Genomic DNA, 26,358 nt, shown 5'->3' on the forward strand with positions numbered 1-26,358 from the left:
GCGTCTCAGACGTTGACCACTTATTTTCAGGAGTTTCCAGGATCACTGAGTCAGCCATCTCCATCTCCCCCTCCATTTCTGAAGGGGGTGGGACATTGGCAACCTCCTCACCCTGTAAAGGCACCGTTTGAGGTTTCCCACTTCCATCCGGGGGTTCCGGTGGGGGTACTTCCTTAGGTGCCCTATCCACTCCGTGCAACCTGCGTTTTTTTGGCCCAGACTGTTCGCGCCCTTGAGTATTCCCAGGAGGATTCGAAGGTGAGGATTGGCCTGTAGCACCCACCCTCGGTCCCTCCGCAGGGGTTTCTGTTTGTGGGTTACCACGCCGTTCCCTCTTTTGCTTCGAGTTTCCAACAGTACACCATGGCTCACCATCCTCGGTCGGTATTTCCATACTCTCCCCCTCATTCTCCTCCGCGGGCTTGTCCGAACCAGCCGAGGGTTGGTCAGGGGGTGAGGGCTTTTCTGGTTCAGGGGGTGAAGGTCTCTCTGTTTGCCCAGCTTGAGCTCTCTTTGAGGTATTCCTAAAAGGACAATGAGAAAAAGCATGACCTCTGGAAACACAGTTGCTACAAAAAATTCCAGTTGTACAATTTTCAGTTTTATGGTCTTTGCTCCCACAGGCTACACAAGTAATGTCACAGTTAGAATGGCCGTATTTTTTGCATTTCCTACAGAATGCCGGCATCCCATTAAAAAAGAGGTCACCATTCGTGTTTCCAATTCTAAAACGTGCTGGGGGAAGTCTTATGCCCCCCGGGCTTGAAGGGTCCTTAATACATGTCACCGTAAATTTCCACTTACACGCCCAAACTCCGCACTCATTCATAACTTTTCCATGGCTTACCACTTTGCTGAAATAATTGGATAAAAATGAAATAACATCGCTTTCTTTTGTATAAGGAGAGTAAATTTTAACAATTACAGTTTTTATCACATCTAATTCATGTTCGACAATTTTAACACCTTTAAAGATTGGCTTTCTCTGGTAAATTATATCAGGATCATTCATTTTACGGCAAAAATCTTGGTGGATACCTTTTTCAGTGAATGTGACATCGTATACACCACGCTTCGGGTAGTCTTGGATTGCCAGGATCTCGGATTTCTGGATTGAAAAAAATTTCACAAGAAGATCATCCACAATAAAACGTAAACCTCTGTTATCTTTACCTCCCTCATGGAAGTAAAACCGCACCGTATGCCGTAACCGGGCATAGGTCGGAATTTCACCTGGATCTGAATCCATGGTGAAACAAGGATTTCCGCAACAGGAAAACGGGGATTTCCGCAACCAATAATGGGGGATTTCCGCAACTAAGGAGTCGCTGAACAATCCTAGGACTGTACAGCTGGGATCGCAACCCGTTGCCCAGGGACTAAGCCCACCTCCTTATAGCAGCAAGGGCCTAAGCCCCACTACAGAGTGGGACCCGAACCCAAGGCCAAGAGGCGGGGTACCCCAGGCACCTTCCAACTACAACCAATGCCAGTAAAACCAACACTAGATCGCAGCCATAAGGCCGAGAAGCGATAACCAGAATTGGTTTCAAACTACGGAGCCACCCAAGGATCCTGAAAAGTCCATTTGTGGAGATGAGCTCCTGGACTCCCGTTAAGAAGACATGTTGTCAACCTCTAGATCCCTTACATGCCTGCACTTTTCGGCTTGCTGCTGCTGCAATCCACGCGTTTTAGATCTGCATAACTCCACCTCTTTAAACACAGCACCTTCACCCCCTGCTGTTCCCACCCGCCTCAACACCGTTGGAAGGGAGGAGAACCAATTAAGGCGGGGGGTGGGGTGGAACGAGCAGCTGTCTACCCTTAGCAGGAGGGCTCCTGATTACATACCTCTCCTGCTGCTGCTGCTGCTGGCTGTCCAGCAGCAGACTGAAGGTGGCTGCTGCTGTGCACAGGTATATAAAGGCTCAGAGCCTATTATGACACGCGCAGCCAGCGTTCCATTGCCACATTCCATCTACTGCAGGCAGGATACCTGGCTGGCTGAATGTCGCTGAGAAGCTCACAGAGACCGCCATAAGCAACAGTTTAACAGAATGCCACAGACTAATCAACCAAACTTTTTGGGTTGGGTTCTCTTTTATAGTCTGCAGGCATTAAATGAAAGAAGTCAGTGTTCCAGCAGAGGGAGACAACGTTTCAGAAAAGGCATTGTAGCAAACCAAAAAAGAAATTTTAAGCGCAGCAGAGTAACCAGCGCACATACCTGTTAGCTCAGGTGAGTTTAAAAGGCTGCTGTTGATAACAAGGGCATTTGCTAAATAGATGGTGTGTGTGCAACAATATACTGAAAGGTCAATTATATTGTGCAGCTTATCTCACCACCTGTAGTTATTTAGGTGAAAGCTCCAAAATGCTTGCCTAATATGTCTGTTTATCCAAAAGGAAGTAAAAAGGGAGAGCTAGAAAGATAGCATTGCATCACATTACATGGCAATGCAATGCACAGTTGCTGAAGTTGAACCAAAATGAGCTTGTAATCTGGCTTCTGCAACTTTGAACATGAAAAATCCAATGAGGAGAAGAAAAGCAAAGCCAAAGAGTCCATCCCAAAATCCGACAAACAAGCAAAATGAACAAAAAACATTGAATTCAATTCTTTCTGATTTTAGAAACTGCATTAAAGAAGGGGTGCACCGGTCCTGGAGATACTGCAATACCAGGTCAATGCGTGGAGTGGACAGAGCAAGCTCTTTTTCCATCTCCCTGTTCTAAAAATCCATTTAATATATGGTCCCCAGATAGGGGACGTATCAGATATTAAACTGATAAGAACAGATACTACACTTGATCTTAGCCAAAAGGCCGAGAAGCGATAACCAGAATTGGTTTCAAACTACGGAGCCACCCAAGGATCCTGAAAAGTCCATTTGTGGAGATGAGCTCCTGGACTCCCGTTAAGAAGACATGTTGTCAACCTCTAGATCCCTTACATGCCTGCACTTTTCGGCTTGCTGCTGCTGCAATCCACGCGTTTTAGATCTGCATAACTCCACCTCTTTAAACACAGCACCTTCACCCCCTGCTGTTCCCACCCGCCTCAACACCGTTGGAAGGGAGGAGAACCAATTAAGGCGGGGGGTGGGGTGGAATGAGCAGCTGTCTACCCTTAGCAGGAGGGCTCCTGATTACATACCTCTCCTGCTGCTGCTGCTGCTGGCTGTCCAGCAGCAGACTGAAGGTGGCTGCTGCTGTGCACAGGTATATAAAGGCTCAGAGCCTATTATGACACGCGCAGCCAGCGTTCCATTGCCACATTCCATCTACTGCAGGCAGGATACCTGGCTGGCTGAATGTCGCTGAGAAGCTCACAGAGACCGCCATAAGCAACAGTTTAACAGAATGCCACAGACTAATCAACCAAACTTTTTGGGTTGGGTTCTCTTTTATAGTCTGCAGGCATTAAATGAAAGAAGTCAGTGTTCCAGCAGAGGGAGACAACGTTTCAGAAAAGGCATTGTAGCAAACCAAAAAAGAAATTTTAAGCGCAGCAGAGTAACCAGCGCACATACCTGTTAGCTCAGGTGAGTTTAAAAGGCTGCTGTTGATAACAAGGGCATTTGCTAAATAGATGGTGTGTGTGCAACAATATACTGAAAGGTCAATTATATTGTGCAGCTTATCTCACCACCTGTAGTTATTTAGGTGAAAGCTCCAAAATGCTTGCCTAATATGTCTGTTTATCCAAAAGGAAGTAAAAAGGGAGAGCTAGAAAGATAGCATTGCATCACATTACATGGCAATGCAATGCACAGTTGCTGAAGTTGAACCAAAATGAGCTTGTAATCTGGCTTCTGCAACTTTGAACATGAAAAATCCAATGAGGAGAAGAAAAGCAAAGCCAAAGAGTCCATCCCAAAATCCGACAAACAAGCAAAATGAACAAAAAACATTGAATTCAATTCTTTCTGATTTTAGAAACTGCATTAAAGAAGGGGTGCACCGGTCCTGGAGATACTGCAATACCAGGTCAATGCGTGGAGTGGACAGAGCAAGCTCTTTTTCCATCTCCCTGTTCTAAAAATCCATTTAATATATGGTCCCCAGATAGGGGACGTATCAGATATTAAACTGATAAGAACAGATACTACACTTGATCTTAGCCAAAAGGCCGAGAAGCGATAACCAGAATTGGTTTCAAACTACGGAGCCACCCAAGGATCCTGAAAAGTCCATTTGTGGAGATGAGCTCCTGGACTCCCGTTAAGAAGACATATTGTCAACCTCTAGATCCCTTACATGCCTGCACTTTTCGGCTTGCTGCTGCTGCAATCCACGCGTTTTAGATCTGCATAACTCCACCTCTTTAAACACAGCACCTTCACCCCCTGCTGTTCCCACCCGCCTCAACACCGTTGGAAGGGAGGAGAACCAATTAAGGCGGGGGGTGGGGTGGAACGAGCAGCTGTCTACCCTTAGCAGGAGGGCTCCTGATTACATACCTCTCCTGCTGCTGCTGCTGCTGGCTGTCCAGCAGCAGACTGAAGGTGGCTGCTGCTGTGCACAGGTATATAAAGGCTCAGAGCCTATTATGACACGCGCAGCCAGCGTTCCATTGCCACATTCCATCTACTGCAGGCAGGATACCTGGCTGGCTGAATGTCGCTGAGAAGCTCACAGAGACCGCCATAAGCAACAGTTTAACAGAATGCCACAGACTAATCAACCAAACTTTTTCGGTTGGGTTCTCTTTTATAGTCTGCAGGCATTAAATGAAAGAAGTCAGTGTTCCAGCAGAGGGAGACAACGTTTCAGAAAAGGCATTGTAGCAAACCAAAAAAGAAATTTTAAGCGCAGCAGAGTAACCAGCGCACATACCTGTTAGCTCAGGTGAGTTTAAAAGGCTGCTGTTGATAACAAGGGCATTTGCTAAATAGATGGTGTGTGTGCAACAATATACTGAAAGGTCAATTATATTGTGCAGCTTATCTCACCACCTGTAGTTATTTAGGTGAAAGCTCCAAAATGCTTGCCTAATATGTCTGTTTATCCAAAAGGAAGTAAAAAGGGAGAGCTAGAAAGATAGCATTGCATCACATTACATGGCAATGCAATGCACAGTTGCTGAAGTTGAACCAAAATGAGCTTGTAATCTGGCTTCTGCAACTTTGAACATGAAAAATCCAATGAGGAGAAGAAAAGCAAAGCCAAAGAGTCCATCCCAAAATCCGACAAACAAGCAAAATGAACAAAAAACATTGAATTCAATTCTTTCTGATTTTAGAAACTGCATTAAAGAAGGGGTGCACCGGTCCTGGAGATACTGCAATACCAGGTCAATGCGTGGAGTGGACAGAGCAAGCTCTTTTTCCATCTCCCTGTTCTAAAAATCCATTTAATATATGGTCCCCAGATAGGGGACGTATCAGATATTAAACTGATAAGAACAGATACTACACTTGATCTTAGCCAAAAGGCCGAGAAGCGATAACCAGAATTGGTTTCAAACTACGGAGCCACCCAAGGATCCTGAAAAGTCCATTTGTGGAGATGAGCTCCTGGACTCCCGTTAAGAAGACATGTTGTCAACCTCTAGATCCCTTACATGCCTGCACTTTTCGGCTTGCTGCTGCTGCAATCCACGCGTTTTAGATCTGCATAACTCCACCTCTTTAAACACAGCACCTTCACCCCCTGCTGTTCCCACCCGCCTCAACACCGTTGGAAGGGAGGAGAACCAATTAAGGCGGGGGGTGGGGTGGAACGAGCAGCTGTCTACCCTTAGCAGGAGGGCTCCTGATTACATACCTCTCCTGCTGCTGCTGCTGCTGGCTGTCCAGCAGCAGACTGAAGGTGGCTGCTGCTGTGCACAGGTATATAAAGGCTCAGAGCCTATTATGACACGCGCAGCCAGCGTTCCATTGCCACATTCCATCTACTGCAGGCAGGATACCTGGCTGGCTGAATGTCGCTGAGAAGCTCACAGAGACCGCCATAAGCAACAGTTTAACAGAATGCCACAGACTAATCAACCAAACTTTTTCGGTTGGGTTCTCTTTTATAGTCTGCAGGCATTAAATGAAAGAAGTCAGTGTTCCAGCAGAGGGAGACAACGTTTCAGAAAAGGCATTGTAGCAAACCAAAAAAGAAATTTTAAGCGCAGCAGAGTAACCAGCGCACATACCTGTTAGCTCAGGTGAGTTTAAAAGGCTGCTGTTGATAACAAGGGCATTTGCTAAATAGATGGTGTGTGTGCAACAATATACTGAAAGGTCAATTATATTGTGCAGCTTATCTCACCACCTGTAGTTATTTAGGTGAAAGCTCCAAAATGCTTGCCTAATATGTCTGTTTATCCAAAAGGAAGTAAAAAGGGAGAGCTAGAAAGATAGCAATGCATCACATTACATGGCAATGCAATGCACAGTTGCTGAAGTTGAACCAAAATGAGCTTGTAATCTGGCTTCTGCAACTTTGAACATGAAAAATCCAATGAGGAGAAGAAAAGCAAAGCCAAAGAGTCCATCCCAAAATCCGACAAACAAGCAAAATGAACAAAAAACATTGAATTCAATTCTTTCTGATTTTAGAAACTGCATTAAAGAAGGGGTGCACCGGTCCTGGAGATACTGCAATACCAGGTCAATGCGTGGAGTGGACAGAGCAAGCTCTTTTTCCATCTCCCTGTTCTAAAAATCCATTTAATATATGGTCCCCAGATAGGGGACGTATCAGATATTAAACTGATAAGAACAGATACTACACTTGATCTTAGCCAAAAGGCCGAGAAGCGATAACCAGAATTGGTTTCAAACTACGGAGCCACCCAAGGATCCTGAAAAGTCCATTTGTGGAGATGAGCTCCTGGACTCCCGTTAAGAAGACATGTTGTCAACCTCTAGATCCCTTACATGCCTGCACTTTTCGGCTTGCTGCTGCTGCAATCCACGCGTTTTAGATCTGCATAACTCCACCTCTTTAAACACAGCACCTTCACCCCCTGCTGTTCCCACCCGCCTCAACACCGTTGGAAGGGAGGAGAACCAATTAAGGCGGGGGGTGGGGTGGAACGAGCAGCTGTCTACCCTTAGCAGGAGGGCTCCTGATTACATACCTCTCCTGCTGCTGCTGCTGCTGGCTGTCCAGCAGCAGACTGAAGGTGGCTGCTGCTGTGCACAGGTATATAAAGGCTCAGAGCCTATTATGACACGCGCAGCCAGCGTTCCATTGCCACATTCCATCTACTGCAGGCAGGATACCTGGCTGGCTGAATGTCGCTGAGAAGCTCACAGAGACCGCCATAAGCAACAGTTTAACAGAATGCCACAGACTAATCAACCAAACTTTTTGGGTTGGGTTCTCTTTTATAGTCTGCAGGCATTAAATGAAAGAAGTCAGTGTTCCAGCAGAGGGAGACAACGTTTCAGAAAAGGCATTGTAGCAAACCAAAAAAGAAATTTTAAGTGCAGCAGAGTAACCAGCGCACATACCTGTTAGCTCAGGTGAGTTTAAAAGGCTGCTGTTGATAACAAGGGCTTTTGCTAAATAGATGGTGTGTGTGCAACAATATACTGAAAGGTCAATTATATTGTGCAGCTTATCTCACCACCTGTAGTTATTTAGGTGAAAGCTCCAAAATGCTTGCCTAATATGTCTGTTTATCCAAAAGGAAGTAAAAAGGGAGAGCTAGAAAGATAGCATTGCATCACATTACATGGCAATGCAATGCACAGTTGCTGAAGTTGAACCAAAATGAGCTTGTAATCTGGCTTCTGCAACTTTGAACATGAAAAATCCAATGAGGAGAAGAAAAGCAAAGCCAAAGAGTCCATCCCAAAATCCGACAAACAATCAAAATGAACAAAAAACATTGAATTCAATTCTTTCTGATTTTAGAAACTGCATTAAAGAAGGGGTGCACCGGTCCTGGAGATACTGCAATACCAGGTCAATGCGTGGAGTGGACAGAGCAAGCTCTTTTTCCATCTCCCTGTTCTAAAAATCCATTTAATATATGGTCCCCAGATAGGGGACGTATCAGATATTAAACTGATAAGAACAGATACTACACTTGATCTTAGCCAAAAGGCCGAGAAGCGATAACCAGAATTGGTTTCAAACTACGGAGCCACCCAAGGATCCTGAAAAGTCCATTTGTGGAGATGAGCTCCTGGACTCCCGTTAAGAAGACATGTTGTCAACCTCTAGATCCCTTACATGCCTGCACTTTTCGGCTTGCTGCTGCTGCAATCCACGCGTTTTAGATCTGCATAACTCCACCTCTTTAAACACAGCACCTTCACCCCCTGCTGTTCCCACCCGCCTCAACACCGTTGGAAGGGAGGAGAACCAATTAAGGCGGGGGGTGGGGTGGAACGAGCAGCTGTCTACCCTTAGCAGGAGGGCTCCTGATTACATACCTCTCCTGCTGCTGCTGGCTGTCCAGCAGCAGACTGAAGGTGGCTGCTGCTGTGCACAGGTATATAAAGGCTCAGAGCCTATTATGACACGCGCAGCCAGCGTTCCATTGCCACATTCCATCTACTGCAGGCAGGATACCTGGCTGGCTGAATGTCGCTGAGAAGCTCACAGAGACCGCCATAAGCAACAGTTTAACAGAATGCCACAGACTAATCAACCAAACTTTTTGGGTTGGGTTCTCTTTTATAGTCTGCAGGCATTAAATGAAAGAAGTCAGTGTTCCAGCAGAGGGAGACAACGTTTCAGAAAAGGCATTGTAGCAAACCAAAAAAGAAATTTTAAGCGCAGCAGAGTAACCAGCGCACATACCTGTTAGCTCAGGTGAGTTTAAAAGGCTGCTGTTGATAACAAGGGCATTTGCTAAATAGATGGTGTGTGTGCAACAATATACTGAAAGGTCAATTATATTGTGCAGCTTATCTCACCACCTGTAGTTATTTAGGTGAAAGCTCCAAAATGCTTGCCTAATATGTCTGTTTATCCAAAAGGAAGTAAAAAGGGAGAGCTAGAAAGATAGCATTGCATCACATTACATGGCAATGCAATGCACAGTTGCTGAAGTTGAACCAAAATGAGCTTGTAATCTGGCTTCTGCAACTTTGAACATGAAAAATCCAATGAGGAGAAGAAAAGCAAAGCCAAAGAGTCCATCCCAAAATCCGACAAACAAGCAAAATGAACAAAAAACATTGAATTCAATTCTTTCTGATTTTAGAAACTGCATTAAAGAAGGGGTGCACCGGTCCTGGAGATACTGCAATACCAGGTCAATGCGTGGAGTGGACAGAGCAAGCTCTTTTTCCATCTCCCTGTTCTAAAAATCCATTTAATATATGGTCCCCAGATAGGGGACGTATCAGATATTAAACTGATAAGAACAGATACTACACTTGATCTTAGCCAAAAGGCCGAGAAGCGATAACCAGAATTGGTTTCAAACTACGGAGCCACCCAAGGATCCTGAAAAGTCCATTTGTGGAGATGAGCTCCTGGACTCCCGTTAAGAAGACATGTTGTCAACCTCTAGATCCCTTACATGCCTGCACTTTTCGGCTTGTTGCTGCTGCAATCCACGCGTTTTAGATCTGCATAACTCCACCTCTTTAAACACAGCACCTTCACCCCCTGCTGTTCCCACCCGCCTCAACACCGTTGGAAGGGAGGAGAACCAATTAAGGCGGGGGGTGGGGTGGAACGAGCAGCTGTCTACCCTTAGCAGGAGGGCTCCTGATTACATACCTCTCCTGCTGCTGCTGCTGCTGGCTGTCCAGCAGCAGACTGAAGGTGGCTGCTGCTGTGCACAGGTATATAAAGGCTCAGAGCCTATTATGACACGCGCAGCCAGCGTTCCATTGCCACATTCCATCTACTGCAGGCAGGATACCTGGCTGGCTGAATGTCGCTGAGAAGCTCACAGAGACCGCCATAAGCAACAGTTTAACAGAATGCCACAGACTAATCAACCAAACTTTTTGGGTTGGGTTCACTTTTATAGTCTGCAGGCATTAAATGAAAGAAGTCAGTGTTCCAGCAGAGGGAGACAACGTTTCAGAAAAGGCATTGTAGCAAACCAAAAAAGAAATTTTAAGCGCAGCAGAGTAACCAGCGCACATACCTGTTAGCTCAGGTGAGTTTAAAAGGCTGCTGTTGATAACAAGGGCATTTGCTAAATAGATGGTGTGTGTGCAACAATATACTGAAAGGTCAATTATATTGTGCAGCTTATCTCACCACCTGTAGTTATTTAGGTGAAAGCTCCAAAATGCTTGCCTAATATGTCTGTTTATCCAAAAGGAAGTAAAAAGGGAGAGCTAGAAAGATAGCATTGCATCACATTACATGGCAATGCAATGCACAGTTGCTGAAGTTGAACCAAAATGAGCTTGTAATCTGGCTTCTGCAACTTTGAACATGAAAAATCCAATGAGGAGAAGAAAAGCAAAGCCAAAGAGTCCATCCCAAAATCCGACAAACAAGCAAAATGAACAAAAAACATTGAATTCAATTCTTTCTGATTTTAGAAACTGCATTAAAGAAGGGGTGCACCGGTCCTGGAGATACTGCAATACCAGGTCAATGCGTGGAGTGGACAGAGCAAGCTCTTTTTCCATCTCCCTGTTCTAAAAATCCATTTAATATATGGTCCCCAGATAGGGGACGTATCAGATATTAAACTGATAAGAACAGATACTACACTTGATCTTAGCCAAAAGGCCGAGAAGCGATAACCAGAATTGGTTTCAAACTACGGAGCCACCCAAGGATCCTGAAAAGTCCATTTGTGGAGATGAGCTCCTGGACTCCCGTTAAGAAGACATGTTGTCAACCTCTAGATCCCTTACATGCCTGCACTTTTCGGCTTGCTGCTGCTGCAATCCACGCGTTTTAGATCTGCATAACTCCACCTCTTTAAACACAGCACCTTCACCCCCTGCTGTTCCCACCCGCCTCAACACCGTTGGAAGGGAGGAGAACCAATTAAGGCGGGGGGTGGGGTGGAACGAGCAGCTGTCTACCCTTAGCAGGAGGGCTCCTGATTACATACCTCTCCTGCTGCTGCTGCTGCTGGCTGTCCAGCAGCAGACTGAAGGTGGCTGCTGCTGTGCACAGGTATATAAAGGCTCAGAGCCTATTATGACACGCGCAGCCAGCGTTCCATTGCCACATTCCATCTACTGCAGGCAGGATACCTGGCTGGCTGAATGTCGCTGAGAAGCTCACAGAGACCGCCATAAGCAACAGTTTAACAGAATGCCACAGACTAATCAACCAAACTTTTTGGGTTGGGTTCTCTTTTATAGTCTGCAGGCATTAAATGAAAGAAGTCAGTGTTCCAGCAGAGGGAGACAACGTTTCAGAAAAGGCATTGTAGCAAACCAAAAAATAAATTTTAAGCGCAGCAGAGTAACCAGCGCACATACCTGTTAGCTCAGGTGAGTTTAAAAGGCTGCTGTTGATAACAAGGGCATTTGCTAAATAGATGGTGTGTGTGCAACAATATACTGAAAGGTCAATTATATTGTGCAGCTTATCTCACCACCTGTAGTTATTTAGGTGAAAGCTCCAAAATGCTTGCCTAATATGTCTGTTTATCCAAAAGGAAGTAAAAAGGGAGAGCTAGAAAGATAGCATTGCATCACATTACATGGCAATGCAATGCACAGTTGCTGAAGTTGAACCAAAATGAGCTTGTAATCTGGCTTCTGCAACTTTGAACATGAAAAATCCAATGAGGAGAAGAAAAGCAAAGCCAAAGAGTCCATCCCAAAATCCGACAAACAAGCAAAATGAACAAAAAACATTGAATTCAATTCTTTCTGATTTTAGAAACTGCATTAAAGAAGGGGTGCACCGGTCCTGGAGATACTGCAATACCAGGTCAATGCGTGGAGTGGACAGAGCAAGCTCTTTTTCCATCTCCCTGTTCTAAAAATCCATTTAATATATGGTCCCCAGATAGGGGACGTATCAGATATTAAACTGATAAGAACAGATACTACACTTGATCTTAGCCAAAAGGCCGAGAAGCGATAACCAGAATTGGTTTCAAACTACGGAGCCACCCAAGGATCCTGAAAAGTCCATTTGTGGAGATGAGCTCCTGGACTCCCGTTAAGAAGACATGTTGTCAACCTCTAGATCCCTTACATGCCTGCACTTTTCGGCTTGCTGCTGCTGCAATCCACGCGTTTTAGATCTGCATAACTCCACCTCTTTAAACACAGCACCTTCACCCCCTGCTGTTCCCACCCGCCTCAACACCGTTGGAAGGGAGGAGAACCAATTAAGGCGGGGGGTGGGGTGGAACGAGCAGCTGTCTACCCTTAGCAGGAGGGCTCCTGATTACATACCTCTCCTGCTGCTGCTGCTGCTGGCTGTCCAGCAGCAGACTGAAGGTGGCTGCTGCTGTGCACAGGTATATAAAGGCTCAGAGCCTATTATGACACGCGCAGCCAGCGTTCCATTGCCACATTCCATCTACTGCAGGCAGGATACCTGGCTGGCTGAATGTCGCTGAGAAGCTCACAGAGACCGCCATAAGCAACAGTTTAACAGAATGCCACAGACTAATCAACCAAACTTTTTGGGTTGGGTTCTCTTTTATAGTCTGCAGGCATTAAATGAAAGAAGTCAGTGTTCCAGCAGAGGGAGACAACGTTTCAGAAAAGGCATTGTAGCAAACCAAAAAAGAAATTTTAAGCGCAGCAGAGTAACCAGCGCACATACCTGTTAGCTCAGGTGAGTTTAAAAGGCTGCTGTTGATAACAAGGGCATTTGCTAAATAGATGGTGTGTGTGCAACAATATACTGAAAGGTCAATTATATTGTGCAGCTTATCTCACCACCTGTAGTTATTTAGGTGAAAGCTCCAAAATGCTTGCCTAATATGTCTGTTTATCCAAAAGGAAGTAAAAAGGGAGAGCTAGAAAGATAGCATTGCATCACATTACATGGCAATGCAATGCACAGTTGCTGAAGTTGAACCAAAATGAGCTTGTAATCTGGCTTCTGCAACTTTGAACATGAAAAATCCAATGAGGAGAAGAAAAGCAAAGCCAAAGAGTCCATCCCAAAATCCGACAAACAAGCAAAATGAACAAAAAACATTGAATTCAATTCTTTCTGATTTTAGAAACTGCATTAAAGAAGGGGTGCACCGGTCCTGGAGATACTGCAATACCAGGTCAATGCGTGGAGTGGACAGAGCAAGCTCTTTTTCCATCTCCCTGTTCTAAAAATCCATTTAATATATGGTCCCCAGATAGGGGACGTATCAGATATTAAACTGATAAGAACAGATAAGGTTTCAACATAAATTTATTCAGATATAAAAAAGTACAAAAACACATTATTCTTATTTACAGCGTTAATAGAGCTCTTTCCACAGACATTATTAGTACAAAATAGTATTCCACATGTAAAAACACCATCTTCTATTCGCTTCGTGTTTACCCACATCTTTGACATCTTTCAAATAATAAATATACATTTCGCTAAAAACCATTCTAATACAATCATTGATGGAAATACAGTCACGTTTGAACAACAAAATATTCCTCACTTTCCACATAGCACTTTTTGCACAATTTATTATACACCAGCATATTTTGGTTTGATGTAAAGTTGGGCAATTAAAAAGTCCGTATAAAACATATTCGTGACAAAAGTCTTTCAGACCACAAACCCATTTCAAAAGCACCCCCAGTCTCCGCCAAAGTTCTTGCGCATAAAAACAGTTCCAAAACAGATGTAAAACCGTCTCATCACTTCCACACGAGTCTCTAGGACATTTTGCCCGCGCCGCCAGGCCTCTCCTGTGCTGAAAGTCTCTAGTTGGGAGGCACTGGTGGACGGACATCCAGGCAAGGTCTTTATGAATATTTGCGAGAAACTTTCCAAACACATTCCTCCAGACTCGCTTGGATCTGCTCCAGGAAAAGTTGATTACTTCAGATACTCTTTCTTCCCTTCTCAGATGAGTTATCAATTTCCTTCGGTCTTGAAGAATATCAGTATCCAAGTCTCTTAATTTATAATTTCTACATACTTTCTCTAAGATGATAAGATGCTTTGGGGGACATAATAAAACAGGCGAAGATAAGGATGGCCGTAGCCATCTCTTAAAAACATAACCACAAGTATATTTTAAAAACAGACTAAAAACACTGTTAGAATTAAGAAGCTTAAAACAGAAACAGAAGAAATTTATATACAAAAACATGCTCAAATCCGGGACATCCTTTCCACCATTTTGATGCCTTTTATACATTTCTGTGCGTTTTACTTTTTCCATCTTCGAGCCCCAAATAAATATAAACATGCAGCGAGTCAGCTTTTTGAGCATTAAGTCGGAGGGAGGGTACACAATTGCAACATATAACATCATTGGCAATAATACAGACTTAATAATTAGAACTTTCCCTTCGATTGACAAACTACGCAAATTCCAAAAGGATAGTTTCTTCACCATTTTCTCCTGGACCTCCCCCCAACTCACAACCCCGTCATTTTCTTTATTAAAAGTAATGCCCAAAATTTTAACTTTATCACACTTCATTTTGACTGCTGGTAGGTCCACTGTATCCCAGGAACCAATTGTCAAACACTCAGTTTTATTAAAATTCAACTTAAAACCTGAAGCCTGACTAAAAAAACTGGTACACCTCACCACCCTCCGGAGGGAAGCAGGATCCGTGCAGATGGCAGTAACATCGTCCATATACCCGAAGACTTTAATTTGGGCCCCCCCTCCACCCGGAACAGGGACCCCACGGATCACTTTATCTTTCCTAATTTGGCATAATAAAGGCTCCATAGCACAAATAAACAGGATCGGGGACAAAGGGCAGCCCTGCTTCACTCCGGATTCCAGCGGTATTTCACCTGTTAAGAAGCCATTAACAGAGATTTGACAATATGAATCTTTATACAAAATCTTAATTAGAGACATGATAAAATCCGGGATCGCCATCTTCTTTAAAACACTAAAAAGATACTTGTGCGATACCCTGTCGAACGCCTTCTCAATGTCCAGCGCCAACAGGGCTAAATTCTGACCACGATCCCTAGTATACCATATTGCATCTCTTATGACATTTAACACCTCCGCAATACTCCTTCCCGGTACACCACAAACTTGTTCTGGTTGTATCAACTTATCAATTATCATTTTAAGCCGGCATGCAATAAATTTGGCTAATACTTTATAATCCATGTTGAGGAGGGTGATAGGCCTCCAATTTGCAAGGTCCTCACGAGCCCCTTTCTTTTTAAAGATCAAGGACACTATTCCCCTCCTCCATCCCTTGGGCAACCGTTTACACTTAAAAACCTCCTTAAAAAGTGCTAAAAGATCATCCTTTAAAATATCCCAGAAAGTCAGATAAAATTCGACGGGGAGACCGTCTGCTCCCGGAGCTTTGCCCTTTGAAAAACTTTTAAAAATGTTAAAAAGTTCCTCTAAGCTAAAATCCCGTATTAAAAACTCCTGATCTGACTGATTCAACTTAAAATCTAGGACATTAAGAGCATCTTGTAAAAAGGAATCATCCACACTTTTCTCACTAAAAAGGAGTCGGTAAAAATCAAAAGCCACGTTCTTCATGCCCTGTATAGTGGATTCTTCACCTAAACAAGTAATCGCATCTTTCCTCTCCATTGCTTTTTTAAAAAAGAAGCGTGTACATTTTTCATCTTCTTCTAACTGCTTTACCTTTGAATTAAAAATAACCTCTCTCCCCTTCTGCTCCAAAAGTGTATGTATTTCTGCTTTTAGGCTGACAATGTCTTCCTCCACCTCCAACCCAATCTCTTTAAATTTATAAAGTGTCTGCAGCCTAGTATTTAGATTTGAGAAAAATTGTTTTTTCTGTCTTGATTTCTTCCTCCCTGCCGTGATAAAAAAAAGCCTAATTTTATTTTTAATCTTTTCCCACCAAGACAACATTTTTATATAAGGAGGCCTATGTTGTCTCCATTCCTGGTAGGCTGTACAAAAATCCGACCTTATCTGAGGATCCTCCAGCAGATGTGTCCCCAAACGCCACAGTCCTTTGTTTATTCTCTGCTCTCCTTGGTATTCTAACTGTAATTTTAACATTTTGTGATCGGAAAATAAATTAGACATTAGATCAAACATCACCGGCTTAAAATCCACAGATAAAAACATAAAATCGATCCTAGAGGCCACTCCCCGACCGGACCATGTAAATCCAGGGTCCGTCGGTGAAAGAGACCTCCAGGCATCGCATAGCTTAAAATCAGTTTGAAAATTTTTTAGCAGAAAACATGACTTATCCAACTTACGGAGAGGGTCCCCTCCTACTCGTTGTTCGCCGACACTAAGGCAGTTGAAATCCCCACCTATCAGGAGGGGAGAAGACCCAACACAAAATACAGGCAAAATTTCAAACAATTGGATGCGCTCTTGCTTGTCGGGAGGAGCATACACATTAATTATGCGAAAACTAAAATTATTAATATGCAAATGTACTAACATTGCCCTGCCTGGTGTAATCTCTGTAACAGAGGAAAACACGATGTTATTACCACGACAGAGCAAACCCACTCCAGCAGACGTATTCACATTTGAGCCGGACCACACTGACGGTCCCGACTTCCAATCCTTTTTAAGCTCGTCATAATTAATTGAGTGTTGTAGTCCACATTCCTGCAATAAACACACATCAAAGTCTAAAGTCTCTAAATATTGAAAAAGAGCAGCCCTGCGAACAGGGCTCTTTAAAGATCTCACATTCAGTGAGAGGCATTTTATGGACGGCATTAAAGTCAAGGTGGGAGGGAGTCATCCAGAATCATCTTGACCTGTTCAGGACTATGATCCAACAGTGCCTCCAAGATCCCTGACTCCGGGGAAAAGGAAATGTTCATTGGATCCGAGGCAGTGACCGGGTATCCAGCTCCTGCTCCCTGCAGCCACAAATCACCGACACCCAAGGAAACATCCGGTGAATCCGGACAGACATCCGCACGCATCTTTTTCCCGCTGGGTTCAGGTAGGTCACTAGTGCAATCTTCTCCCACTACTGCCTCATGGTCTCTCTTCTCGAGGTCGTCACCTAGGGAAAAACACACTGCGTCCTGCTGGCTCGACACTTGAATAGCATCTGGGGCCTTCGCAGCAGGGCCCACCAGTGCCAACATACTGGGGGCACCCTGCTCCAGCACACCAGAAACACACACATCTTCAGGGGCCATCGACACAGAGACACCCTCCCGAACAGAAGAGCATCCCTGCTCCGGTCCCTGGACGGACCGCCCATAGTCCCCTTTTTGCGGGGGCTTCTTCTTTGCCACCTCCACTACAGAGGGGCCAGTAGAGCTTAGCTCAGTCCTGTCAAGGGGATCCTCCCCGACGGACACTGAGGGGCGAGCTAGAGATTGTCTTCGCCAGGGACCCCCAGTTGCCTCTGCATATGTCCGTACCTTGGTTCTCTGGGGGCAACTCCGGAATACATGTCCATCCTCCCCGCACAGATTACACTGTTTCTTGTGAGGACAGTCTTTCGTCAAGTGTCCATACTGGCTGCAATTATTACAACGGGCAGCCCTCCTCTCCTGGCAAGCGTCTTGGGTATGCCCCATTGTGCCACAATTCCTACAATACAAGGGCATACCTTGATAGAAGAGGTATCCTCGGCTCTTCCCGATTGTGAAGGTGGAGGGAGGGTGCTGTGTTCCTCCGACTCCCGTTGGATCCTTCTTTAATCGTGCCAGGAACCTCCGCTTCCCACACCAAAAATTAACTGCATTTTTAATTTTTCCTAAAAAGGACACGTCATCGCAATAGCGACGCAAGAAAGTCAAAATATCCAGCACTTCCACAAAAGGGTTAGGGAAGTGAACCACAATCTGGACTTCTTCATAAACAAATAATAAGGAAAAAATCAAACCTTCCATTTCGTCCATGTGGCTATTTTCGTTCACTTTCTGGACCAGTTGTTGGCAGCACCCTTGACTCCTAAAAGTGATGGTGTAGGTACCTTTCGATTCGTTGTCCTGGAAGCAGATGTCCTCTCTACTAAATCCCAGAAGTCCAAGAAGGATGATGTTGCAAACATACTGGATGTTTTTCTCACAGCGAAACTTCTCCAAAACGTCAATTCGCACTGTATTTCTCATCCGGGGTTCACCCGATGCATATGACAGCACAGCCGGCATCTCTTCCAAAAAAAGTACGCCAACTACGGAAAGAAAAAAAAGGCATATGCCTTTTTAGGGGATCACTTCCCGTTGCTCCCGGACTAAGCCTCTCTCCCTATAGCAGCAGGGGGGTGAAGTCCCTCCGAAGAGGAACGATCCCCCCAGGCCGAGAGAGAGGGTACCGGAAGCACCCAGATAGACAACAACCAAACAGACAAGCTGTAAGATCGAAGCCAAAAGGCCGAGAAGCGATAACCAGAATTGGTTTCAAACTACGGAGCCACCCAAGGATCCTGAAAAGTCCATTTGTGGAGATGAGCTCCTGGACTCCCGTTAAGAAGACATGTTGTCAACCTCTAGATCCCTTACATGCCTGCACTTTTCGGCTTGCTGCTGCTGCAATCCACGCGTTTTAGATCTGCATAACTCCACCTCTTTAAACACAGCACCTTCACCCCCTGCTGTTCCCACCCGCCTCAACACCGTTGGAAGGGAGGAGAACCAATTAAGGCGGGGGGTGGGGTGGAACGAGCAGCTGTCTACCCTTAGCAGGAGGGCTCCTGATTACATACCTCTCCTGCTGCTGCTGCTGCTGGCTGTCCAGCAGCAGACTGAAGGTGGCTGCTGCTGTGCACAGGTATATAAAGGCTCAGAGCCTATTATGACACGCGCAGCCAGCGTTCCATTGCCACATTCCATCTACTGCAGGCAGGATACCTGGCTGGCTGAATGTCGCTGAGAAGCTCACAGAGACCGCCATAAGCAACAGTTTAACAGAATGCCACAGACTAATCAACCAAACTTTTTGGGTTGGGTTCTCTTTTATAGTCTGCAGGCATTAAATGAAAGAAGTCAGTGTTCCAGCAGAGGGAGACAACGTTTCAGAAAAGGCATTGTAGCAAACCAAAAAAGAAATTTTAAGCGCAGCAGAGTAACCAGCGCACATACCTGTTAGCTCAGGTGAGTTTAAAAGGCTGCTGTTGATAACAAGGGCATTTGCTAAATAGATGGTGTGTGTGCAACAATATACTGAAAGGTCAATTATATTGTGCAGCTTATCTCACCACCTGTAGTTATTTAGGTGAAAGCTCCAAAATGCTTGCCTAATATGTCTGTTTATCCAAAAGGAAGTAAAAAGGGAGAGCTAGAAAGATAGCATTGCATCACATTACATGGCAATGCAATGCACAGTTGCTGAAGTTGAACCAAAATGAGCTTGTAATCTGGCTTCTGCAACTTTGAACATGAAAAATCCAATGAGGAGAAGAAAAGCAAAGCCAAAGAGTCCATCCCAAAATCCGACAAACAAGCAAAATGAACAAAAAACATTGAATTCAATTCTTTCTGATTTTAGAAACTGCATTAAAGAAGGGGTGCACCGGTCCTGGAGATACTGCAATACCAGGTCAATGCGTGGAGTGGACAGAGCAAGCTCTTTTTCCATCTCCCTGTTCTAAAAATCCATTTAATATATGGTCCCCAGATAGGGGACGTATCAGATATTAAACTGATAAGAACAGATACTACACTTGATCTTAGCCAAAAGGCCGAGAAGCGATAACCAGAATTGGTTTCAAACTACGGAGCCACCCAAGGATCCTGAAAAGTCCATTTGTGGAGATGAGCTCCTGGACTCCCGTTAAGAAGACATGTTGTCAACCTCTAGATCCCTTACATGCCTGCACTTTTCGGCTTGCTGCTGCTGCAATCCACGCGTTTTAGATCTGCATAACTCCACCTCTTTAAACAAAGCACACCCCCTGCTGTTCCCACCCGCCTCAACACCGTTGGAAGGGAGGAGAACCAATTAAGGCGGGGGGTGGGGTGGAACGAGCAGCTGTCTACCCTTAGCAGGAGGGCTCCTGATTACATACCTCTCCTGCTGCTGCTGCTGCTGGCTGTCCAGCAGCAGACTGAAGGTGGCTGCTGCTGTGCACAGGTATATAAAGGCTCAGAGCCTATTATGACACGCGCAGCCAGCGTTCCATTGCCACATTCCATCTACTGCAGGCAGGATACCTGGCTGGCTGAATGTCGCTGAGAAGCTCACAGAGACCGCCATAAGCAACAGTTTAACAGAATGCCACAGACTAATCAACCAAACTTTTTGGGTTGGGTTCTCTTTTATAGTCTGCAGGCATTAAATGAAAGAAGTCAGTGTTCCAGCAGAGGGAGACAACGTTTCAGAAAAGGCATTGTAGCAAACCAAAAAAGAAATTTTAAGCGCAGCAGAGTAACCAGCGCACATACCTGTTAGCTCAGGTGAGTTTAAAAGGCTGCTGTTGATAACAAGGGCATTTGCTAAATAGATGGTGTGTGTGCAACAATATACTGAAAGGTCAATTATATTGTGCAGCTTATCTCACCACCTGTAGTTATTTAGGTGAAAGCTCCAAAATGCTTGCCTAATATGTCTGTTTATCCAAAAGGAAGTAAAAAGGGAGAGCTAGAAAGATAGCATTGCATCACATTACATGGCAATGCAATGCACAGTTGCTGAAGTTGAACCAAAATGAGCTTGTAATCTGGCTTCTGCAACTTTGAACATGAAAAATCCAATGAGGAGAAGAAAAGCAAAGCCAAAGAGTCCATCCCAAAATCCGACAAACAAGCAAAATGAACAAAAAACATTGAATTCAATTCTTTCTGATTTTAGAAACTGCATTAAAGAAGGGCCTGTGGAACCTCTCTGTAAGCAAATAGCAGGTGTGGGAGGTAACACTCCCAGTCGCGACCCTGGGTTTCAACCAGCATTTTTAACATCTGTTTGAGGGTACCGTTGAATCGCTCACACAAACCATTGGTCTGTGGGTGATACGCGCTCGATACCAAATGCTGCTCCTGCATTTTCTTACATAGGGCCTCCATTAAGTGTGACATGAACTGGGTCCCCTGGTTGGTAAGCATCTCCCTGGGAAATCCTACTCGCGAAAAGATGGCCAAGAGGGCATCCGCCACCTTATCCACCCTAATTGAGGACAGGGCTACTGCCTCCGGATACCGGGTAGCATAGTCTACCACGGTAAGGATGAAACATTTTCCAGAGCTGCTGGGTATGGCCAGTGGTCCCACAATGTCCACAGCAATCCTCTGGAAAGGCTCCTCTATCACTGGCAAGGAGATCAGGGGGGCTTTGGGGGCCGGCCCTGACTTTCCCACTCTTTGACATGTGGTACAGGAGCGACAGTAGTTCACCACATCTGTCCTCATTTTGGGCCAATAAAAGTGATGAGACAGCCGGGCCTTGGTTTTGCTGACCCCCAAGTGTCCAGCGAGTAGAATTTCATGGGCGATCCGCAACAACTCATCCCTGAATTGGTAGGGGACGACCAGGTGTCTTTCCCTCAGCCACTCCTGTTGGGGTGTACAGGGAACTGTCTACCGGTACAACCTCCCTTGGTCCCAGAATACCCTCTCCTTATCCGACTCGGAGGTGGGTTCCTCAGCGATGCTCCTTAACGTCTCCAGGCTAGCATCTGAGTGCAGAGCTGCCTGAAACTCCTGGCTGGAGGAAACCAGAAATGAGGTTAAGGCCACATCCTCACTGGGACCCTCTGGGACCGGCCCTGGGTCCATACATGATCCTGTTATTCCTCTGCTCGAGAAGGGTCCAGAAGGCAGGGCGTTACTTGCATTCTGGGCACTCTGACTGCAGGTAACAGCGGCTATATAGGCCGTCTCCCCGGGGAATAACACCATCTCATTAGCCTGCGAGGCCATGAGAACTACTTCTCCATCATCCTCCATTACCTCAGGCACAGTGCTACGTATGGGGCAGCGACTATCAGCCAGGTCACCTTCTGTTGTGACTAGTGTTGAGCCACCCCCGTAGTGTTCGAGTTCGGTTCGGTTCGTCGAACACCCGTGTGTTCGCCGAACTGTTCGTCGAACTGTTCGTCGAACACCTTCGAACACCGTTAAAACCAATGGCAGGCAAACAAAAACACATAGAAACACATAGAAAACACCTTCAAAGGTGTCCAAAAGCTGACAAACTGCTCAGAAGACACAACTAACACATGGAAAAGTGACAAGTACATATAGTCATGCGAAAAGAAAAGAGGTGGAGGAGTAAAAGGAGGGGGAGACACAGATATAGGCATGTCATGCCCTTCTAAAATCCAAAAAGTGAGAAGCCGAGACGGCCAGTCCGCTCCTGCCCGTGCCACCTCCGTGTCGCCGGGTTTGTGCCAGAGCCGCGGTGAACCCTGACGGCCAGCCCCCCTCTCCCAATACTGGTGCCTGTCCGCTGGTGGGTCGAGAGAGCCCCCCTGTGGTGGAGGCAGCTCTAAGCTTTTTAATTTAAATTGTCCCTCTAATTTGAATGAATACACTTTAAATCCATTTACAAGGATCTATTGGAGGGCAAGTCTCATGCCAGCAGCCGCGTAATTCCAGCTCCAGTAGCGTCCACTAAAGCTGCTGCAGTTAAAAAGCTTTTATAAGGATCGAGCTCGGCTGTCCACCGCAAGGCATCCTAGTGCCAGTCCCAGCCCCTATGCCTTGGGGTGCCTCCTGATGCTCTTCACTGAGTATCCCGTGGTCCCAAAGCATTTCCTTTGAAAAAATTAAGTGTCCAAACTACAGGTGGTGTAGCTTGCTTAACAGCCGGGATAATCCGCTGACTAGCAGACACTGCTACTAGGCACAAAGTATTTCCTGGGCTAGATGCAGTTAAAAATTTGTAAGTAGATACTCTCGTTGGATGCTGAGAAAGCATTCCATAGAGTCTCCTGGCACGCCATATATGATTCTCTTAAAAAGCTTGGGGTAGGGGTCTAGGGGACCCTTTTATAGCCAAAATCACGGCCCTGTATCACAATACGTCACCTAGGCTGAAGATAAATGGAACTGTAGCACCGAGGGCTCGGTTGCTACAGACGTATTGCACCTCACCCAGAGGTGTGATATCTCACTCTCAGATAAGGATGGAGTGTGGATCAGGACCCGACACCTGCATGCATTACACCACATTGCCGTGGGGCAGGGCGACCAATATGCCCCTGAGATGGGCACGACAGTCCCTGTCCCTGGCTGGAGTGGGGGGAGGGAACACTAAGGAAGGGGAACCCTGCAGTGCAGGAGCAGGGAGGAAGCAGTTCCTGGGTGCATTGAGAAGGGAGTATAAAAGGTGGGCACCATCTTAGTTCAGTGCAGAGAAGTCTGAGCAGAAGTGGCAGGGAGCAGGGGCTCTGCATGAGCTCTGCTCCGGAGGCGGGCCTAGTAACAGAGGCCCAGGCCTGCAAGAGGGAGAAGGAAGGAAGAGGAGCGGAGAAGGCTCCAGGAACGAGGAATGAAGGGATCCCAGGGGTGCGGACGGGCGAGTCGCCACCGCACGCCCGAATCCACCTGCGTGGAGGGGTCAGGCCAAAGGGGGAGACCGGTCCCCGAACTAGTGGAGGCAGGAAAGACCCTCAGCTAGAAACCGGAGGCTCTGACATTTTATGTGGCGCAGCCCCTTGCTCCACCCGCTAGGAAGGCACCACATAGGGTCAGGGAAACTGGCGCCAAGTTTACCAAGAGGAGGCCCGAGGCAGCCGGACAGAAGTGTTGGTAAGAAAGGCCAGACAAAGGACACACAAAGGGGGTCCTGTGAAGCGCTCCAAAGTTATCTGGGAGTTGTCTGAGCCCCTCACCTGGTGAGCACAGTACGACGTGGGCAGCCGTTACCTGCAGACGTGGTCTGGATAATAAGAACTGTGAGTAAAGGCCCTGAACTGCATCACTGACTCCGTGTCATTACTGCTGCTGCCCTGCACCATCACCCCCATCCTCCGCATACACTGCCCTGAGGCTATACTCCTACCGTGGGGAGTTATGCTACGCTCTGCTGCACCCACAACACCAGCCTTAGCGGTCTGCCCTGTAGCGGCGGTTCACTCTGACCGCAATCCACGGGTGGCGTAGTCGGACATTTAAACATCAAAACCACATAAATAGTTCCGCCACTGGTTTGACCGCCCTGAGCCACGGAACCGGATCGCCGCCACGAAGACTACAACCACCAGCATCCACCAAAAAGGGTCCGGCTCCGGGTGTCCCAAGGCCCAGGGGGTGCGTCAGAACATTTTCATCACCTTTCACAATCACCAATGGGACAAGGCAGGGATGTCCTCTGTCCCCTCTCTTATACATCCTAGTGACGGAGCACCTGCTCTCATCAATTCGCCATAACCCCAATATTAGGTGGATTGAGGTGGGAGGCACCGAGTACAAGTGCTCTCTATTTGCTGATGATGTCCTAGTATATATCACTCAATCACATATATCCATCCCTGCTGTTATGGCTGAAATAGATCACTTTGTTACATGGTAAAATTTTAAAATCAATGCAGCGAAGTCTGAGGCCCTCGATGTCTCCCTCCCTAAATCCATATAGGATTCCATCCAGTCCAACTTTCCCTTTGCCTGGCCCTCACAGGGTATCAAATACTTAGGAATTCCTATTCATAGAGACCTCTCCCATCTATGTTATCTTAATTTTGGGCCCTTTATTGAACAATTCCATACAGACCACGGTTGGCAAGTTAGAACTGTAAGATTCACTACGTGAACCACTGGTGTTTTGTGGAAAAGCACATGTACACCGCGTTCCAAATTATTATGCAAAAAGTGTTTAGGAGCGATAAGGGAAGAATTTGTTTGTTTGTCAGTTAAACTCATTGATGGTGATGTGTGTCAGGGCTCTTTATATCACTGTAAGCAATTGCAGACACCTGTGCTAATTAGTTTGGCAGGTGTGTCCAATGAAAGGCAAGACTACTTAAGAAGGCTCTCTCACATTATTAAGCAGCCTACATTTTCTGCCAAAATGGGAAAGAAAAAGGATGTGTCGGCTGCTGAGAAGCAACAAATTGTGGAGTGTTTAGGTCAAGGCATGACTACAATCAACATTGTGCGATGATCAGGATGAAGTGTCTTGGCAATCAAGAAGTATGTAGCTGATTCACAGTACACACGTGTGCGTGCTGATAAGGGCAAATTGAGGACTCTTTCCTACAGGCAATTACGTCAGGTTGAAAGAGCAGCGGCAAAAAAGCCTTGTCATAGCAGCAGACAAGTTTTTGAAGCTGCTTGTGCCTCCAACGTCCCCCGAACAACAAGATGCAGGGTCCTTCAGAGGTTTGCAGCTGTGCATACGCCATCCTGTCGACCTCCTCTATCCACTTCACACAAGCAGAAACGGCTCCAGTGGGCCAAACATTACATGAAGACTGATTTCAAAACTGTTTTGTTCACGGATGAGTGCCGTGCAGCGCTCGATGGTCCAGATGAATGGAGTGGAGGATGGCTGGTTGATGGACACCCCACGCAAACACGGCTACAGCGCCAACAAGGAGGAGGTGGAGTAATGTTTTGGGCTGGAATCATGGGGAGAGAGATTGTCGGCCCCTTTAGGATCCCTGAAGGCGCTAAAGATGAACTCCATAATGTATGTGGATTTTCTCAAACAGCACTTCCTGCCATGGTTCAAGAAGAAGAACCGTGTATTTCACAGCAAGATCATTTTTCTGCATGATAATGCACCATCTCATGCTGCACATAAAACATCTGCATCTCTGGCTGATATGGGCATAAAAGGGGACAAACTTATGGTGTGACCCCCATGCTCCCCTGACCTCTACCCCATTCAGAACCTTTGGAGCATCATTAAAAGGAGTGTCTATGATGGCGGGAGGCAGTTCACATCTAAGCAACAGCTCTGGGAGGGTATTCTGTCCTCATGCAAAACAATTGAAGCAGAAACCATCCAAAACCTGACAAATTCAATGGACGAGAGAGTTCAGAAGCTCCTTTCGAACAAGGGGTCCTATGTGAAAATGTAACATCACCTAGAATAAAGTTTTGAGTTGAAAACTGTTTGATTTCAGTTTCTAACAACCTGCTAATGCTTATAATTTCAAAAATGACCATTTTTTTGGTCTTTATTAAAATGAAAAGGTTGATCGAAAAGTTTGGGGGATCTAAGAGTGTGGCAACCCAGTAGTCATGATTACTTCGAATTCTGACAATATGAGGGTCATGCTGCAGGTAGTGCAGCAAGAAGGCACTTATGTGTCTTGCGCATCTCGGAGCCCCAAAATTATTTTCCGGGCTAGATGCAGCTAAAAATTATTTTTAATTTTAAATCTGGTGAAGCTTATTATAGATGGCCTAATAGGATCAGTGCTGCACACTGCTACAAAGCCCAAATTATTTTCCAGTCAAGATACAGATAAACATGATTAGTAATTTGAAAGCTTAAAACGG

At 45.8% G+C, this 26,358-nt stretch overlaps 10 non-coding genes across 10 annotated transcripts; all 10 read right to left on the minus strand.

Annotated features, from left to right (window-relative positions):
• Positions 1-2,650: 2,650 nt before the first annotated feature.
• Positions 2,651-2,841, minus strand: LOC141192658 (U2 spliceosomal RNA). The gene has a single exon (XR_012265968.1). It is a non-coding gene; the product is annotated as a U2 spliceosomal RNA (small nuclear RNA).
• Positions 2,842-3,956: 1,115 nt separating this feature from the next.
• On the minus strand, positions 3,957-4,147 carry LOC141192659 (U2 spliceosomal RNA). The gene has a single exon (XR_012265969.1). It is a non-coding gene; the product is annotated as a U2 spliceosomal RNA (small nuclear RNA).
• Positions 4,148-5,262: 1,115 nt separating this feature from the next.
• On the minus strand, positions 5,263-5,453 carry LOC141192660 (U2 spliceosomal RNA). Its single transcript, XR_012265970.1, has one exon. It is a non-coding gene; the product is annotated as a U2 spliceosomal RNA (small nuclear RNA).
• A 1,115-nt stretch (positions 5,454-6,568) lies between these two features.
• On the minus strand, positions 6,569-6,759 carry LOC141192661 (U2 spliceosomal RNA). The gene has a single exon (XR_012265971.1). It is a non-coding gene; the product is annotated as a U2 spliceosomal RNA (small nuclear RNA).
• A 1,115-nt stretch (positions 6,760-7,874) lies between these two features.
• Positions 7,875-8,065, minus strand: LOC141192662 (U2 spliceosomal RNA). Its single transcript, XR_012265972.1, has one exon. It is a non-coding gene; the product is annotated as a U2 spliceosomal RNA (small nuclear RNA).
• Positions 8,066-9,174: 1,109 nt separating this feature from the next.
• LOC141192663 (U2 spliceosomal RNA) lies at positions 9,175-9,365 on the minus strand. The gene has a single exon (XR_012265973.1). It is a non-coding gene; the product is annotated as a U2 spliceosomal RNA (small nuclear RNA).
• Positions 9,366-10,480: 1,115 nt separating this feature from the next.
• LOC141192664 (U2 spliceosomal RNA) lies at positions 10,481-10,671 on the minus strand. Its single transcript, XR_012265974.1, has one exon. It is a non-coding gene; the product is annotated as a U2 spliceosomal RNA (small nuclear RNA).
• Positions 10,672-11,786: 1,115 nt separating this feature from the next.
• On the minus strand, positions 11,787-11,977 carry LOC141192665 (U2 spliceosomal RNA). The gene has a single exon (XR_012265975.1). It is a non-coding gene; the product is annotated as a U2 spliceosomal RNA (small nuclear RNA).
• A 1,115-nt stretch (positions 11,978-13,092) lies between these two features.
• Positions 13,093-13,275, minus strand: LOC141193153 (U2 spliceosomal RNA). The gene has a single exon (XR_012266447.1). It is a non-coding gene; the product is annotated as a U2 spliceosomal RNA (small nuclear RNA).
• A 6,201-nt stretch (positions 13,276-19,476) lies between these two features.
• LOC141192666 (U2 spliceosomal RNA) lies at positions 19,477-19,667 on the minus strand. The gene has a single exon (XR_012265976.1). It is a non-coding gene; the product is annotated as a U2 spliceosomal RNA (small nuclear RNA).
• Positions 19,668-26,358: the final 6,691 nt, after the last annotated feature.

The sequence above is a fragment of the Phyllobates terribilis genome, unplaced genomic scaffold (genome assembly GCF_046119375.1).
Source record: "Phyllobates terribilis strain yellow unplaced genomic scaffold, ASM4611937v1 Scaffold_63__1_contigs__length_7903474, whole genome shotgun sequence".
Classification (NCBI taxonomy): Eukaryota; Metazoa; Chordata; class Amphibia; order Anura; family Dendrobatidae; genus Phyllobates; species Phyllobates terribilis.